Raw genomic sequence first — 18,710 nt, 5'->3', positions numbered from 1 at the left:
CAGCTCATGCAGCTCAATATTAAAAAGAGAAACAACCCAATCCAAAAATGGGCAGAAGACCTAAATAGACATTTCTCCAAAGAAGACATACAGATGGCCAAGAAGCGCATGAAAAGCTGCTCAACATCACTAATTATTAGACAAATGCAAATCAAAACTACAATAAGGTATCACCTCACACTAGTTAGAATGGGCATCATCAGAAAATCTACAAACAAGAAGGAGAGGGTGTGGAGAAAAGGAAACCCTCTTGCACTGTTGGTGGGAATGTAAATTGATACAGCCACTATGGAGAACAGTATGGAGGTTCCTTAAAAAACTAAAAATAGAATTACCATATGGCCCAGCAATCCCACTACTGGGCATATACCCTGAGAAAAACCATAATTCAAAAAGACACATGCACCCCAATGTTCACTGCAGCACTATTTACAATAGTCAGGTCATGGAAGCAACCTAAATGCCCATCGACAGACAAATGGATAAAGAAGTTGTGGTACATATATACTATGGAATATTACTCAGCCATGAAAAGCAACAAAATTGGGTCATTTGTAGAGACGTGGGTGGATCTAGAGACTGTCATGAAGAGTGAAGTAAGTCAGAAAGAGGAAAACAAATATCATACATTAATGCATTTATGTGAACCTAGAATAATGATACAGATGAGCCGGTTTGCAGGGCAGAAATAGAGACACAGATGTAGAGAACAAACGTATGGACACCAAGGAGGGAAGGCGGCAGGGGGTGGGGGTGGGGGTGGGATGAATTGGGAGATTGGGGTTGACATGTGTACACTAATATATATAAAATGGATAGCTAATAAGAACCTGCTGTATAAAAAAAGAAATTAAATTTTTTAAAAAAGCCAGTTATCCCAACTGAAAAATAGGCGAAGGACAGGAGTATTAAAAAACAGTTCATAAAGGAAGTACAAATGGCCCATAAGCATCATAAACTACGTTTAATTTCACTAGTAATCAACGAAATACAAATTAAAATAATCCTGAGATCTCACAGTTGTCTGTGAAATTGGCAAAGAATAAAGAGAAAATGAATGCTCAGAGCTGGTAAGGGTTTGCGGAAACATGCTCGGAAGCAGTGCTGTTGAGAACACGAATTTGTACAAGTTTCAAAGGGCAATTTGGTGAATATATCAAAAGTCTTAAGATGTGCTACCCAATTTCTGTCTTCAGAAATTTTTCCAAAGAAAAGAATTAAACACGTGCACAAAGACTCAAAGTATTGTTTGTAATAGTGAAAATTGGAAACTGTTTAAATATCCATCAATAGGGGAGAGGTTAAGTAAATGTTGGCAAATCTACAAAAGTGGAATACTGTTCAATCCTTAAATAATTATGTAAATCTATAATTATTCAAATGGAAAGATGGTCACAAAATAGGAGAAGAGGTCGGGTTATAAAACAGAATTTACAACACAATCACATTTTAAGAAGTCTGTGTGTGTGTGTGTGCGTGTGTACAAAAGCAGAGGAAAAAAACCTCTGGAAGAAATGCCCACCACCCCACAATTTTTAAAGTAGTTCTGTTTAGAGGGTGGGATTACAGGTGGCTTTGCAGTTTTTCTTTGTATAATTTCCTTAATTTGATTTTTTAATTTTTTCAGTGAGCTATACATTACACTCAGAAAAAAGTAATGCTTAAACAAACTAACCAAACAAAACAAAAACCTCACCACCTGTGATGTACATCTTACCCTCTGGGGTGTCCCAGATTCTACTCCTGTTTGCCACACAAATGTCTAACTGTTAAACACTATAGGTTCTTATTCAGACAGACCCGTGATAGAATTCAAGCCCCAACACTGGTGAGATGGATGCCTTTGGTTGAGTCTTAATCTCTCTAATGTTCAGTTGGCTTATCTGTAGTGGAGGATAGGAAATCTATGTTAGAGGGTTATTAGAGGAATCAGTGAGGTGCTGAAAATACACAGGTTGCTCTAACTTCCGTGACGCCAAGGGAAGAGTCCTCATCTCACGTGTTAAACAGAATATGCTACTGCTCTTCACAGGTATACATTCATGTAGCAAGTGCACCTTCATAATGACAAAACCAAAATTTGGGTATAAAGTTATGTCTTATAAGTATCTGAAAGTTGCTAAAATATCAACAACTACTGAATTTAGTTATTATTGCATATGTACAGGTGTTCTGATGATGAGTTGGCCATGTCTATATGACTAATAAATTTAAAATACATGTAATTAATAATTAATTAATTTTACATTATTCCATAAAATGTATTTTTCTTGCCTTTATTTCATGCTTATTTCTACAATGGTGACCACCTCATCTGTTGTTATAAAGAAGATTCTTACTTAACTTGTGTTCTATTGACAGCAAATACCTGACGGATTAAAATTAAAATGTGATTTTATTCAAAGTGTGCACAGTTTGCATACATTTTCATTTTAAAAGTACATTAGTGGGAATACAAAAATGTGTTAGGTACTTTTATTTATATTTTTAAAAATTTATTTTTCTTCTAAGATATTTAAAGCAGATATTAAATTGAAAGGGAAATACAAATTATAACAACAGTTTTTAAAATTATTTAAATATAGCTGAATTTTGAAAATATTTTGTAAATTTAATTCAATTATGTTAAATACTTTTATAAAAATAAAACCATTTGCAGTTCTAGTACTAAATGTCCATCAAGTTGCCAATGTCAGAATTAGTATCCTACTTTCATTCATGTGATACCTAGACCACAGGTTCTTAAATTTTTTGGTCTCAAGGCTCCTTTAAACTACTAAAAGTTGTTGAGGATTCCAAAAAGCCTTTGTTAATGTGGGTTATCAATATTTACATGTTAGAATTAATATTGGGAAGTTTTTAAAACACAGAATATGTAAGCACACATTCCATTAGCTTCCAGAGCAATGATGACATTACATTGTCTTGCAATCTCTAGAAAACTCCACTATATACTTGAGAAAGCATGAGAATGAAAACGGCAAACAAAGTCTTAGTAGTATTAAGAAAAACATAGCTTGACCTGTAGACCCTGAGAGGGTCTCTGGGACTTCAGGGTTCCCCAGAACCACTGACCTATAACAACGTATTATAAATTTAAAAGTAATGTGAATCGCCTAATACTGCAACATGATCCTTGCTCCTCCAGGGCCACTGTTGCAAATACTCCGTGAATACCTTTGCATCCATAAATTGGAATCTGAAGAGAAGCAAGAAAATGGGCACTTGCCATCACTACTAAATGATCTTCATTATGCAAGGATTTATTGCATTAGAGCTATCTAAAAGTTCATTTGTCTTTTCTCTTACTGAAGTACTTCCTCCACTTGCCCTGGGGCCCTGAAGAGTGTTGGTTCCTAGAGCTGAGCCAACTCTCTTTGCCACATCCCGAGGGCTACTTTCTGGGCCTTGTCAGGCCTGGCCAGTGACTTTGCAGTATTTTCTAACTTGAAATTTCGTTCTATTCGGGAACTCCCCCTTCCTCCTTCTGATGGCTATCCTAAACTCCCCGGGGGGCTTATACAAAATACTGAGTGGGATCCTTAGGGGAGGAAAGTGGGTCCACTCTGGGCTCCTTCTATAGCAGTCCCAACACCCACCCCAGGTCACCTGAGTCAGTCTAGTTCTTGGCATACCACCCATGGGTCTCGCTCCTGGAAATGGGGAAAGTTCATCTGCACACGGGTACCCATCCTGCTGCCCCTCAGCACCTTGGGCTGGTGTTTCCTCCAAGACTGCAGCAGTGACCTTCTCCCTTCCCTGGCAGCGCCCTCCCACCCCCTTCTGCTGCTTGGTCTTTCACTTGGACTGCTGCAGACCTGCTCCCTCTCTTTCTTTCTGAGTTAACTTCCTTCCACTCAAAATCTTCTGGAGCCCCTTCCAGCCCCACTTCAGATGGGGCCAGTCTATAGCCTTCTCCTGCTCTTCTCTGCCGTCGTCCTGCTGGCCTTCCCCATACAGACCTGAAAACAGAGCATGAGTTCTCTCTACTTTTGGATCCCCCAAGCATCAGAAAACATTTGGCCATGTCACCCTTTGCACAGGGTTTATTTCAGCATATAGGGGCACAGTAGAAGGACTTCATGCTTCATTTTAGTTTTCCTCACCTGCAAACTTTTCTCCCTCTTTTAGGCTCAAAGCTCTTTATCGGCATTAGTGGCAGGGTCGATGAGGTACCTGCTTTGTCTATTCATATCCCCTTTGTAAACCTCTCTAGTGTTACATCAGAGCCCAGGGTTTGCCCTAAAAAGCAAAGTTGCTTTTCTCTTTGCCTCTCTGCTCTGTTTCTTGCAAGTCCCCAGTGGAGCAAGTATAAGTTCCACGTTTCTGAGTCCGATGGGAGAGCAGCGCAGGAATATTGAATTCCTTATTATTATTCTGCCACCTATACCTTACTCACTAGATTTTTCTAGTGTTAAAAAAAGTTCAAATAATTACTTTTTATTCACGAACATAGATCAACAAAGGATCTTTTTTCTAAAGGATCCTTAGTAGTTTGGGGGTACAGTCACTGAGGTCATTTTAACTATTCTTCCACCCTGGCAGGCACAGGAATGAGATCCCTAGGGCCACGCTGAAGTAGGACGCCTGGACCGGGCTGTAGGGCTTGGTGCTTTAAGAAGCCCCGACATGGCTAAGGTTTCAGCCACCTGTTCTCTCTTCCAACCCAATAGGGTCTCCCTACAAGCCTTCCCCAAGGCCGTCTTACGTGCACATCCCCCTAAGGTTTAACACTGAGTGTTACTTCAAAGGCTGGCAGCCCTGGAAAGGGAAGCATGACAATAAAAGAAATCCCAAGTGGAGAAAGGTTTGCTTTGGCAGCTGCATGGTTGTTCTGTAAGTGGGGAGGCGCCTGCTCCACCCTCTGCAGCTCACTTGCCCTCTCAGCTCATCACAGATGTTTTCTTTTGGTCTGGTTCTCTCCCGTCCCTTCCGGAGGCTCCACTTCTCACAGGCTTTTGTTAATTTCCACGAGGCCTCAGCTGGTCCTGCCTCCGTTGATCCCCTTATCTGCTGCCAACACGAGAGGCTCTAAGTCTTGCTCTGAGCCACGCTCAGGAGGGGAGAGGCTCAGATACTCAGAAGGTGGAGCCCACCGCTATTTGGTTCTGCAACTGATTTTAAGGCCACAGGGCTCGGAAGTATGTTGAACGACCGTTCTAGCAGAAAGCCTGCCCCATCATGTGTTTCCTCAAGGAACCCCTTGTGGGTCTCCATCGAAATCCTGAACTTCAGCAAGACTACAATTATGTCTTTGTGCAGGGCTTGCAATATTTTTGTTTTTTAAGCACCCTGCAAACCAAGCCAATCACAGACTGAATTCACCCTGCTGATCACCCATTTAGGACCCCTAACTGACTTGCCTGAACTAGGAATGCTTGACCCTATGGAAATAATTTTGACCTTCTCTTGCAGCATTGGTTTATTTACAATGCTTTTGAAAAGGCCTGAACCCTGAAGCCCAGAAATCCATCCACACGGCCCCCAGGATAAGGGCTTGGACATCCACAACATCCTGGGGGTGTCTGTCCTTCAGGTAAACTTGGAGATCTGGCCACGTTAAGTACTGACCCCTTCTCTTGATGAAATGGGGCTCACACAATCTCCTTATTTCCCTGAAGACCATGCAACAAACTTCCTACTGGGTGGTTCTTTTGCTGTCACTACCATGAAGTGGGTTCATCAGTTGGGGACGGGAAAACACAGACGCGCTGTGTTGTTTTGGGTTCTGTCCGGAGGCTGCTTCCCCCTCCAGAGGGCTCCCTAGGCCTGCCTTCAATGGCTGCCGCCTTTCCCTTTCCCCACTGCCTTCCTCACACCACGAAAGGTCAAAGCAGCTGGACAAACACCACGTGCCCAAGTTAAAGCAACAAAGACCTTCTCTGGGGCCTCCAGCTTATTGATGATAAGAGATTGCTTCCTAAAAGAAAACAATCCCTCACAGTCTACACCTGCTGAAAAACACTTCCTGCCTGTCTGATACCATCTGAGAACAAAACCTGGAATTGAGCGTTCTGTAAATTGCTTTGACTTGGTTAGGAAGTAAATTGTTCTAGTCTTCTTTTCTGCTTGCACTGAGCTAGCTCAAAAAGTAATAGAGTGATAGGCGACCCATGTGAAGCTCTACGCATGTAGATTACACCAAGACATGGGCCAGCAGGGTAATTTCCAAGAGACCCAATGTGTGTGCTTAAAGAAGAAAAAAAACCCCCAAACTGGAAATACAATGAGACGGTGAAAATTGTACTCACCAAACTCCTCCCAGAGCAAAAAGTGCTGTATATGGTTCAAAGGCATAAAGTTCTTGTATAGCCACCCAGGCTGGGAATTAGAACCTCTACGAGGCATCTTTATAAATAGGATAAAGAGAGTTGGCCAAAAAAACCACCTTCTAAGGACGACAAGGGCAATTAATTACTACTAAGCTTTTGTTTTCCTTAGTGAAGTGCAGCCAGGGCAGATTTGCTGGGTCAGCAGAGGAGATGCTGAGTCCTGCCACCCGTGTCCTCCTTCTCTGCCAGAGCTTTTTGCATCTCCCTCAACCAGTGAAATGAACAGTCTATCTTTTAAGTATTAGTTGAAGGAGTGCCAGAATGTTAGCTTGCCAAGAGACCCACACATTTGGCTAAGACCCTGGCCCTGAGGAGCCTGCCATCTTGGAGCTCCGACGCTTCATACCGTGGAGACAGCACTGTTCCTCTGGACAGTTTTTAAACTAGGTGATTCAAGTGTGTCCTGGTTCCAGACTTACCTCTCGGGAAGTGGGTGTAAGTGGGGAGCTCTCAAGGCAAATCTATACTTTAGGGATAAAATAGGAAGCAGGACACCTGTGCAGTTGCTCAGCCAATTTTCACTGGGCAATGAGGGTAAAGTTACTCAACTCCCTAGTTCTCTTACCCCAGGCATTGTCCCATTTCAGCCAAGACCCACCTGAGATGAGTTGGCTCCACATAGAGAGTCTCTGGGCCCCAAACCTAAAGCTCCCCCACACCCTCGTAGAAATTAAGAAGGCAGACGGCTATGGATGAAGAGCTGAGGTGAAGGAAAATTGGCCTAGGGAATGAAATCATTTCTCAACGAGGCTGGCGAGGCATCTGGGCCCTGGATAAGGCACTCTGTTGACAGCCTAAATGTGACTAACCTCCCTTGTGCCCAGTTATTTGCTTGAGGTCCCTTGACCTACAATAAAGCCTCTAAACCTACTGAATCTGTCTTTACAACAAATTCAAGTTGGAATTCATGAATTCTGCCCCATGTCATTTGCCACTCCTATGCCCAAGCCCCTAGCTCTACAGCTGTAGCTCTTTATTTATGTATCCATCCACTCTGTTAACATGGATGTGTCATTTGTTTGCTCCCTCCCCTCCCCCGGGAAAGGATAAACGCCTTCCTGAAAGCTTGTTCTCAGAGCAGAGCTCCATGCACAATGACAGCAAGTACCAGGAACAAACATGGCCTGGCAATCCTCTGCCTCCCCACAGCCAACCCCAGGCCCCTCTACAGTAAGGGATCCTCCTGGGCTTTGCTCAGATTTTTCACTAAGATGAAAAGCCAATTCAGGGTATTACAGTTGGTCTTTGGTTAGGCAAAAAAAAAGACATTCTGCCAAAATTAAAATGGAAAATTTGGAGTCAATCTTAAATATTTTTTAAATGAGAGAGTGTTGCATGTGCACATGCTTGTGTGTGTGTGTGTGTGTGTGTGTGTGTGTGTGTGTCTGTGTGTTGGGTCTCAATTAGCGTCACTAGTTCCTCAGATGTTCTTGAACACCAGATAAATATAAGAGAAAGTATCTTGATTTGGTCTGCATATGGGGTTGGGATTCTTCAGTCTAAAGGAGTGAAGTCTGAGGGACAGTAGCCTGAAGAAAGTCACTATTAAGTTTACAAAAAAGCTTAAATGGCTTCAAAATGGCTTAAAGACTTAAATATAAGACATGACACCATAAAACTCCTAGGAGAGAACATAGGTAAACATTCTCTGACATACGTTGTAACAATATTATATTAGATTAGTCTCCCAAGGCAAAAGAAATAAAAGCAAAAATAAACAAATGGGACCTAGGCAAATTTATAAGCTTTTGCACAGCAAAGGAAACCATAAACAAAATGAAAAGACAACTTACAGATTGGGAGAAAATATTTGCAAATTATGTGACCAACAGGGGCTCTTTTTCTAAAATATACAAACAGCTCATACAACTTAATATCAAAAAAACATACAACCCAATCAAAAAATGGGCAGAAGACCACAACAGACATTTCTCCAAAGAAGACATACAGATGGCAAACAGGCCCATGAAAAGATGCTCAACATCGCTAATTATTAGAGAAATGGAAATCGAAACTTCAGTTAGGTATCACCTCACACTGGTCAAAATGACTATCATCAAAAAATCTTTAAATTATAAATGCTGGAGAAGGAATGGAGAAAGGGGAACCCTCCTACACTGTTGGTGGGAATGTAAATTGGTGCAGCCACTATGGAGAACAGTATGGAGGTTCCTTAAAAAACTAAAATTAGAGCTACCATATGATCCAGCAATCCTACTCCTGGGCATATAGCCATAAAAGGCGAAAATTCTAATTTGAAAAGATACATGCATCCCAGTGTTCGTTGCAGCACTATAGCACTATAGCCGAGACATGGAAGCAACCTAAATAAGTGTCCATCAACAGGTGAATGGATAAAGAAGATGTGGTATATATATATATATATATATATATATATATATATATATATATATACACAATGGAATATTACTCAGCCATAAAAAAGAATGAAATAATGCCATGTGCAGCAACACAGATTTACCTAGAGATTGTCAAACTGAGTGAAGTAAGTCAGACAGAGAAAGACAAATATAATATGATATCACTTATATGTGGAATTTAAAAAATAGTACAAATAGACTTATTTACAAAACAGAAACAGACTCACAGATATAGAAAACAAACTTATGGTTACCAGAGGGGAAAGGGGGTGGGGGGCGTGGATAAATTAGGATTGTGGGATTAACAGATACACACTACTATATATAAAATAGGTAAACAACAAGGACCTACTGTTTAGCACAGGGAACTATATTCAATATCTTGTTTTTAAGAAAGGAGAAACAGTTTAAATTGCTGCATGAGAGATTTCTTTATCAATGAAAATCATTCAATATTGGAATGGATTACACCAAGAGCTGATATGGAATCTTCTCTAAGGGTTACTAAAATAAAACTTGTCGGTTTCTAGATAGTTTAGCACTGGTCCTAATGGAAGGAAGAAGGGACATATTCTCCCCTATTTTCAGTTAAGTTTAAAAATCCCAACAATGATTCTCTAGCTTTAACCTAGTTATCTGTTATGCATTTGTAACCAAGTACAAACTGATTATACTAGAAGAGCTTTCTTAATAATACATTATTTATGAGGAGAGCTAGTGTGGACTAGTAAGAAAAAGAATTTTAAAATGTATATGTAATTTATGTGTAATCATTAAACTGGGATCACATTTTTAAAACCAACCACACATCAAAGAAAACTGGGGAGAAAACTATATCTCAGCATCTTTTAGACACTTGAAAATAACCATCTACATTTTTTTAAATCTACATTTTAAAGCTGTACCTCTTTCATCCCTTCATTTCTAGTCTGTAGTCATACTCTATAGGAAGAGACATAGCTGTGTCAACAGCCCTTGCCATGTCCTGAAGGACTTATCTGCCCTGCTTTGCCTCTGCATTAAAAATAAACCTGAGGGGAGTTCCCTGGTGGCCTAGTGGTTAGGATTCCGGGCTTTCACTGCACGGGGCCTGGCTTCATTCGCTGGTTGGGGAGCTGAGATCCTGCAAGTCGTGCAGAGCAGCCAAAAAATTAAAAACAAACAAACAAAACAAAATCCCAACAACCTGAGGATTCATTAGTATTTAATATATGATAAAAGTAGATTGTTCAATACATGATCTGGAGAAAATTGGTTAGCTCTTTGAAAAAAGAATGAAGTTAGATCCTTACTTACTTCAAAGTATAATCCAAAATAAATTCCAAATAAATTAAGTGTCCAAAATAAAAACAAAAGAACTGGCTAATCACTCTTTGGATGGAGAAATCTATTATAACCAAAGCAACCAAGGTGAAAAATGTTATTAAAAAGATTAGTAAAATTCACAATCTAGATGTTAAAAACTTTTGTTGATTAAATATGCACACATGCAAAATAACAGATAAATTATATTCTAGGGGAAAATCTTTGTAGCATTTGTGAAAAATGGTTATTATTAAAATATAAAACTGCTCTTTCAGATTAATAAGGAAAGGAGGAAATCATCAATAGAAAAATGGGCATAGAACGTAAAAGAGAAATTCTAAGAAAAAAAGGCAAATACTAGGGCTTCCCTGGTGGCGCAGTGGTTAAGAATCCGCCTGCCAATGAAAGGGGACATGGGTTCGAGCCCTGGTCTGGGAAGATCTCACATGCCGCGGAGCAACTAAGCCCGTGCGCCACAACTACTGAGCCTGCGCTCTAGAGACCGTGAGCCACAACTACTGAAGCCTGCGTGCCTAGAGCCTGTGCTCTGCAACAAGAGAAGCCACCGCAGTGAGAAGCCCGCGCACCACAACGAAGAGTAGCCCCAGTTCACCGCAACTAGAGAAAGCCCACGCACAGCAACAAAGACCCAATGCAGCCAAAAATAAAATAAATAAATTTTTTTTAAAAAGGCAAATACTAAATAAATATATGAAAAAATGTTCAACCTCACTATTCGCTTAAAAATAACAGAGGAAATTTTATAAGTAATTCAATGAGATATCATTTTCAAACCCAAAACATTGACTAGTAATAAAAAGAATAATATGACAGTGGCAAGGGTAAGGGAAGACTGGCACTCATCCATCCAGCTGGCAGAAGGGAAATGGGTACTTTTCTGGATGGCAATTAGGTGATATGTACCAACAAAGTTAATATATAATTAACTAATTATATATAATTAATATGTTATATACATTTAAATATATATAAAATTTGTATATATATTTATATATTTAAATATATATGTATTTAAAATATATAGTTAACTAATATATAATATATACTAATTTGACCCAGGAATTTCACTTCTATGGATTTATGGTAAAGAAATAATGTTTATTATACAAGGATAATTATCACATCATGGTTTAAAATCTGGACATGATCTAAATACCTAAAAAGAGGTGATTGGTTATATCAATTATAAGATTATCTATAGACTAACACACTAGTCATTAAATACCATTCTGCAGATGAATACCCATTGGCATGAAAATATGTTCAACCTATCACTAAGGCTAAAATTATATGTGAGGTATGACAGTATTAAGCACATTCTTGTGTGTGTGCGTGTGCGTGTGTGTGTGTGTGTGTGCTGAAACGTGCACAACAAAAAGTTTTCTCTGAAAGTACGGTTTTCTGTTTCTTTTCCTTCTTTTTGTTGTTGTTTTCTGAAATTCTGTCTGCACTGGGCATATAACACATACCAGAAAGAAAAGATCATAAAAAACTCCAAAGTAACCCCAGTCTAGGTCTATGAACCAACAGTCAGAAGTGGACTAGTCATCCCATAATTATTTTGGACTGTAAACTGTAAACAGCTTTGAAATCAAAGGTCAGTCCCTGAGCTGTCCACATGGCCCTGCTCTGGCCTCTGAGCTTCTGTTACCAGTGGCCCCTTTCGAGGAGGAGTGGGTGACTCTCCCATGCACCAGGAACCAGGTGCTGGCCCAGAAGGAGAGCTCAGGTCGTCACCAGTCAGGGAAAGGAGCTGCCTGAAGACACTCACACAGCAACAGTAGATTACATTACCTTCAGTTTTTACATTTTAGAAGCTGCATGTGTAAACTGTATGCCTGCCTGCCCTGCCCACCCTGCTATTTATAGCTGTTCTAATCAGAACCTTCCATATTGCAACAATGGAGGAATGACTAAGGAGTCAGTTAGTTAATAGAATTTGTACAGCCAGATGCAAGAAAAATACCCAATGAGAAACCAGATCAACAAAGAAGCGTTTATTCCTTGTAAAGAAACTGTGATTCCCCAAATTTAAGATACACATCAACGCTTGGAGGAGATTTCTCAGGCGAGAAAGCAGGTAAATGTCTCATTCTTTTCCTCCCCTTTTAAAGTATTTTTTCAGGTTTTCCTAGTAGATATTATTTTTCATAAGTAACTTCATCTGACAGACAACAAGCATATTCTTCCTTGTTTGTTAGGGTCAGGAGACTGCAGCATCCCATTGTATCATCCTGGTAAAAGGACTCTCTAAAGCCACTTGCAACCACTTATTGTTATAAGGTCTTGATTTGTAGGGCACAGGAGTACAATGGACAAAGAATAAACACAGGATGTGTATTCTTCACTCTGAATTGTTTAGTGTTAAAATAGCACACTGAGTAATAGCCGCTGGTGCCACTGTAACAGGCATTTACACACGTACGTTGTGCCCCATTTTCAGGTCTACGAGAAATCGGCAACCAAAGGAGGTCTAGACCTGGGTACCTTCTCTTTGCTGGGTTTTAGGGAGAGCTGAGGCCGAGTTCTGTGGAGTGTTGTATGGGACTCCTGAAGTCAGAGTTAAACATTTCTAGCATACATGGTTAAAAAAATTATAGTCACAATAACAACTTGAATTTGTTTAAGGCGGCAGCATGCTAAAAAAAGATCAGAGGTTCGGGAATTAGACTTAGTTCAGATCCTTGCTTTGTTTCTTACTAGAGGTGTGCCTTAACCTCAATGAATTTCAAGCTCCTAGCTGTAAAACTGGAATAAAATTACGCATGAAAAAAATTCATATAGTGCACAGAGCTTTATGTTGTATTTTCAATCACACTCTCATTTGATCTTTGCAATTATTCCACAAAGAAGCTATTATTATCCCTAATTTACAGTTGAGGAACCTGATGCTCAGAAATTGAAATGTCTTCATCAGCTCATACAACTCAATAACAAAAAAAAACAAACAACCCAATCAAAAAATGGGCAGAAAACCTAAATAGATATTTCTCCAAAAAAAACATACAGATGGCCAACAGGCCCTTGAAAAGATGCTCAACATTGCTAACTATTAGAGAAACGCAAATCAAAACTACAGTGAGGTATCACCTCACACCAGTCAGAATGGCCATCATTAAAAAGTCTGTAGAGGGTGTGGAGAAAAGGGAACCCTCCTACACTGTTGGTGGGAATGTAAATTGGTACAGCCACTATGGAGAACAGTATGGAGGTTCCTTAAAAAAACTAAAAATAGAACTACCATATGATCCAGCAATCTTACTCCTGGGCATATATCTGGAGATAAACATAATTCAAAAAGATACAGGCACCCCTATGTTTACGGCAGCACTGTTTACAATAGCCAAGACATGGGAACAGCCTAAATGTCCATCTATAGAGGAATAGATAAAGAAGATGTGGCACATACATACAATAAAATACTACTCAGCTGTAAAACAGAATGAAATAATGCCATTTGCAGCAACATGGATGGACCTAGAGATTATCATACTAAGTAAAGTAAGTCAGAAAGAGAAAGACAAATATCATATGATATCACTTACATGTGGAATCTAAAATATGACGCAAATGAACTAATCTACAAAACAGAAACAGACTCACAAACATAGAGAACAGACTTGTGGCTGCCAAGGGGAAGGGAGAGGGGGGAGGGATGGAGTGGGAGTTTGGGATTAGCAGATGCGAACTAGTGTATATAGAACGGATAAACAACAAGTTCTTATTGTATAGCACAGGGAACTCTATTCAATATCCTGTAATAAATCATAATGGAAAAGAATATGAAAAGGAATATATATATGTATATATATATATAACTGAATCACCTTGCTGTACAGCAGAAATTAACACAACATTGTAAATCAACTATACTTCAATAAAATAAAATTGTTTAAAAAGGGGAAATTGAAATGTCCTAAATCACATAGGATAAGGACAGGTATCTTCTGATTCATAGCCCTGTGCTCTCTCCGCAAAAGACACAAAATACATTCTAACCAACTAGCAATCTAGAAAATGAGTTGAAAAGAAGATGGGCAAAATGCAGCTGTTTGTCAGGAGCCCAAGCAGTGCTCCTATTTTTGAGTTAGTTTGTAGGTCCAGTCTGTGTGGCCAATCACCTTTTCCCCCTGGGCTGCAAAGCAGTGCAAATGGAGCCATCCTTGGAAGCATCCCAGGAAACAGGAGTTAGCTGGCTCTGAAGAAGGCCTCTCTTTTCTTGATCCCAGCATCAAGTCAGCCAGGGCTGAGCTGAGAAAGTGGCAGGTGACCACGAAGGTGGCCCTCTGCTTACAGAAGTGAACTCGATCTAAATTGGCCAAGTCAATTAGGAATTTGATTCTACCTACAGCAAGAGGATTTTACACATCAGCACTCATCAGTGGAAGATGATCTCAATTAACTTGTATTGCAAAAATTGATTATAATGTAAGACCAAGGTTTCAGTCTGAGCCACCGTGAAAGCTCAACGAAGTAAGAGCTAATTCCACAAAACTCACTTTGCCTTTTTACACTCGTGGGTAGTTTCATGACGCTAGTCTGGATCATTAGCTCATTTTATTACCTGTAGGGTCTTTTCAGCCTCCATTGGGTCCTTTCCCTGCCAAATTCAGCCTGGCATTATAATTCAGGAGTTTTGAGAAATGTGAAACATATGGCCTGGGATTTTTCTAGCTATATAATGGAATGCTCTCAATTTCATTTAAAAAAAAACTGCTTCAAAATAACTTTGGGAGATAAACTTTTTGATGTGAGACCACATTAATGCTGATTTCTTCACAGGATCAAATGTCTATGCCTCAAGTCTAAAAGTTCCCTTCTAGATACAATTCTCTTGATAGCATCATAATTAAAAGCTTAAACTCCAAAGTAAGACAGAACTGGGTTTTAATCTCAGTTCCAACTGTGGGATCTCAGGTGAAATATTTATGCTCAGTTTCCTCATCTGTAAAATGGTGACAATGATTGCACTTACCTCATAGAATTACTATGAGGAATTTGAATGAACTAATATTTGCAACATACTTAGTAACTCCTGAAAAACAGTCATCATCCGAGAACCTTACTGCTATCCTTATTCATCAAGTACTTATTCCCTGCGACGTGGCAGATACTGTGCTCACCCACAAGGTTGCAGCAGCAAAAGATGGTTCTTCTCAGCAGGCCAAGGTGACCAGTGCCTGATGCATAGCAACTGCTGAAGAGCAGTCAGCTTTTGATAGTAGTAAAACAAGTCCACGAGGGGAACTACAGGAGACCCCAACTCTAAGCAGAGGTCCTAGTCACAAAGCAAGCTCCCACCTAGAAAGTCAACTGATCTGGAGCAATAGCCTTAATTTATAAAAAGTTCCAACTATTGAATTTTAAAAAGACAACAAAGCAACAGAAAAATTGTCAAGAACAGAAAATTCACAGAAAGAAATACAAATAGGGCTTCCCTGGTGGCGCAGTGGTTGAGAATCCGCCTGCCGATGCAGGCGACACGGGTTCGAACCCTGGTCTGGGAAGATCCCACATGCTGCGGAGCAACTAAGCCCATGTGCCACGACTACTGAGCCTGCGCTCTAGAGCCCGTGAGCCACAACTACTGAGCCCGCGTGCCACAACTACTGAGTCTGCGCTCTAGAGCCTGCGAGCCACAACTACTGAAGACTGTGCACCTAGTCTGTGCTCTGCAACAAGAGAAGCCGCCCGGGCATGGCAAGGAAGAGTAGCCCCCTCTCACTGCAACTAGAGAAAGCCCCGTGTGCAGCAACGAAGACCCAATGCAGCCAAAAATAAAATAAGATAAATAAATTTAAAAAAAAAAAAAAAGAAATACAAATAATGAAAAAAATAATGCATAAAGATGATTTGAAAATGAGATTCCTATGCTTTCTCCTTTCTGTGGACATGTATTACTTTAATAATTATTTTTTAATTATTATTTTTATGTTACAAAAGGCTCCATAGAACTAGGACTTAAAATATCTATAAATGAAGCATTCGCTCTCCTCCTCTACAACCCCCCAGTTACAAGCATGTGTTGGAATTTTGTCATGATTTTGCTGCAAAAGAAAAGGCCCATTGTGATCATTTCAAAGAGTAAGTCTTGGCAGGACATTTTGTAGGTAAAGAGAATGTTAAATCATCATTGTTAAACAAGGAAGAGAAAGAAAAGAAGTTTTGATTATTGGTCACAAGACTCTTGATTGATAGCTAAGTGGGGGACAACTGGTTCTCAGAATAAGGGTTAATCCCATTAAAGTTTATCAGAAAATTGCTTATGCATTTTTTTCATTTCCTCCCAGAATGAGGTTGCAAGTTAAATTAGACCCAGAGAGTGTCTGGGATCATTTTTCTTTCACATCTTTCAGTCCTCCTTGTCTTCCAATAGTTCTTACTTCTATGATGGGCCCCTTTCTGGGGAGTTACCTGATCCAGAATCCTGGACATTAACCTCTCCCTTGCATTTTCAGGTCAAATCACCAAGTCCTTGGTCCTATCTCTTAGATCAATCTCTCAACTCAGTGCCCTCCATTCCAAAGCCACCATCACTACTTTCATTGAGGCCCATGTATTACTGGGATAACTTCCTATTTCGTCTCTAAGCACCTGAATCAAAACTCACTGGTTTTTTATTACCAAAAGATATTGCTGACACTTACATATTTCCTGATTCCCCAAGGACAGTGACTTTTACTTTATACTTTGATCACATTTATATGATTTAATATTATTTTTTCATGAGTTCTTTTTAAAGATGGCTACTATAATCAGGAGAAAATTATGTTTTAAATCTGATAAGTCAAGGTTAACCTATAAAAGGGTATCAAAGTCATCAAATCATCGAGTTTGATGTTATTAAATATAGTGTGTATATATTATAAGAGCACTGAAAGAACTGTTAGAAATTTAATTGATGATTTTCTGTTTAGAGTAAAAAATAAAGGATCCTCCTATGCCCAAATAGCCTCTGTCCCACAGTTAGGGGGACCATATTTCCTAAGCGGTCAAAGACAATTCTAGTTCTAGGTCATGCCTGTTGTCCTGGAATGATCATTATTTATCCAGCTTGGGCAATAAATGTTATGGTTACTATATCTAGAATGGCTATCTCATACAATTTCCCCCCTTTTTTCTTGTAAAAGAGTCCTTTATTTGGAACGTACCCATCATAGGGGATTCCAGTAGGGATGAACCCCCATGGTTACTCTCCCAGCCCTCATCCTCCTAGATAGACACATGCCTCCAGCTTGGCCAGTTAGAATAGCCTACCTCTTGGACCCCAGTTTAGGGAAAAGCGTATGACCCATGCTAGTCAATCAGAGTCCTTCCTGAAAAGTTTTACAGGCACTTTCTGAAAAAATTCTCCTTTATCCAGGTTTGCTCAGTCGGTTGGATATGAGCATTGGTGTTCCAGAGACTACTTAGCCTGCCATGTGGAGAAAGCCTATGTCAAAGTGAGAGCGCCACAGTGACATCACCGACTACGCTTCAAGTCAGCTGCATTCCAGACTCCCCAGCTCAATAAGACATGACTTTTTAAAAATCAGTTAAAATAGTTTTAATAATATGCCCTCTCTCCAGCTCCCCTTACAGTGTATAACATGGACCCCAAATGAAATTGAACATTATATGGAATCCCGTAAAGGCAGAGGTTTCCATTCTTGAGATTTCTTTAATGGAAAATAGAACATTAGTTAAAGCACATAGTAATACTTATTAACTAAAAGTAAATTATTGTTACAGTTATAACCTCAAGGGACCAAACAGAGAATTTGAGGTGCAGCTCTTGCAAAATAAAAGGGAAGTCTCAGAGGAAGAGCAGTGTGCTCATTGTATATTAATGGCTCTTTCTGAGATAAGAATCTGCTGTAAGCACATGATTCCTGGTTATATGTGGCTTATCTGCCAGATGTTGTCTAATTCTCACCCTCTTTCTGACCCCATCCCTAGCCGCCACAGATTCAGGAGTTGGTGTGCAGAGGCTCTGCCAGAAGGTGAGACGGCTGTTTTGCACATCACTTGGTAATTTTTAACAGCTGAAAATGTAATTACTTTTATGCCACCTCAAAATATCCCCAAGTGAAAACACTTGCATCAAAGCAGCAGTTTCAGTGCCAGGTATCTGCTGCCTCTTTCGTCTGGCCTTGCCCCCTTAATTTAGTTTCCATCTAGACTCCCGAGGGATTTTTATGAGATGATAATCTGATCTAATCATGACCTTAGTTAAAGTTCCTCTAGCTCCTGTTTTCCTTTCTCCCACCCCGTCCCCACATGGCTTCCCAGCTCCACTTATATCAAACTATACACAAGTCCACGAATGCCCACGTGACTCATGACTCCACGCCTCTGCAAACCCTTCCCCTGCTTGAAGGTTTTTCTCTCTCATCCTGCCTGACGGGATGACCTCATCTTGGGTCATCTCCTCCGAGAAATACTACCGTTGTCTCCCCAGACAGGGTTAGTTAGGCATTTCCTGCTCTGGACTCTGTGCTGATCCTCTAATATCCCACTTACTCCTTCAGTGGGATTACTTGCTCTCCTATTTGTCTCTCTTGCTAGGCTGTGGATCCCTCAAGGGCAGAGGATACGTCTTCTTTATCTTTGTAGCCTTTGAACTTGGCATAGTACATTGCATGGCAATTGTTCAATAAATGTTGAATGAGTCAACAAATAAATGAATGTA

Source organism: Tursiops truncatus, chromosome 5 (genome assembly GCF_011762595.2).
Source record: "Tursiops truncatus isolate mTurTru1 chromosome 5, mTurTru1.mat.Y, whole genome shotgun sequence".
NCBI lineage: Eukaryota > Metazoa > Chordata > Mammalia > Artiodactyla > Delphinidae > Tursiops > Tursiops truncatus.
The sequence above is the reverse complement of the archived record's forward strand: the minus strand, read 5'-3'. Positions refer to the sequence as shown.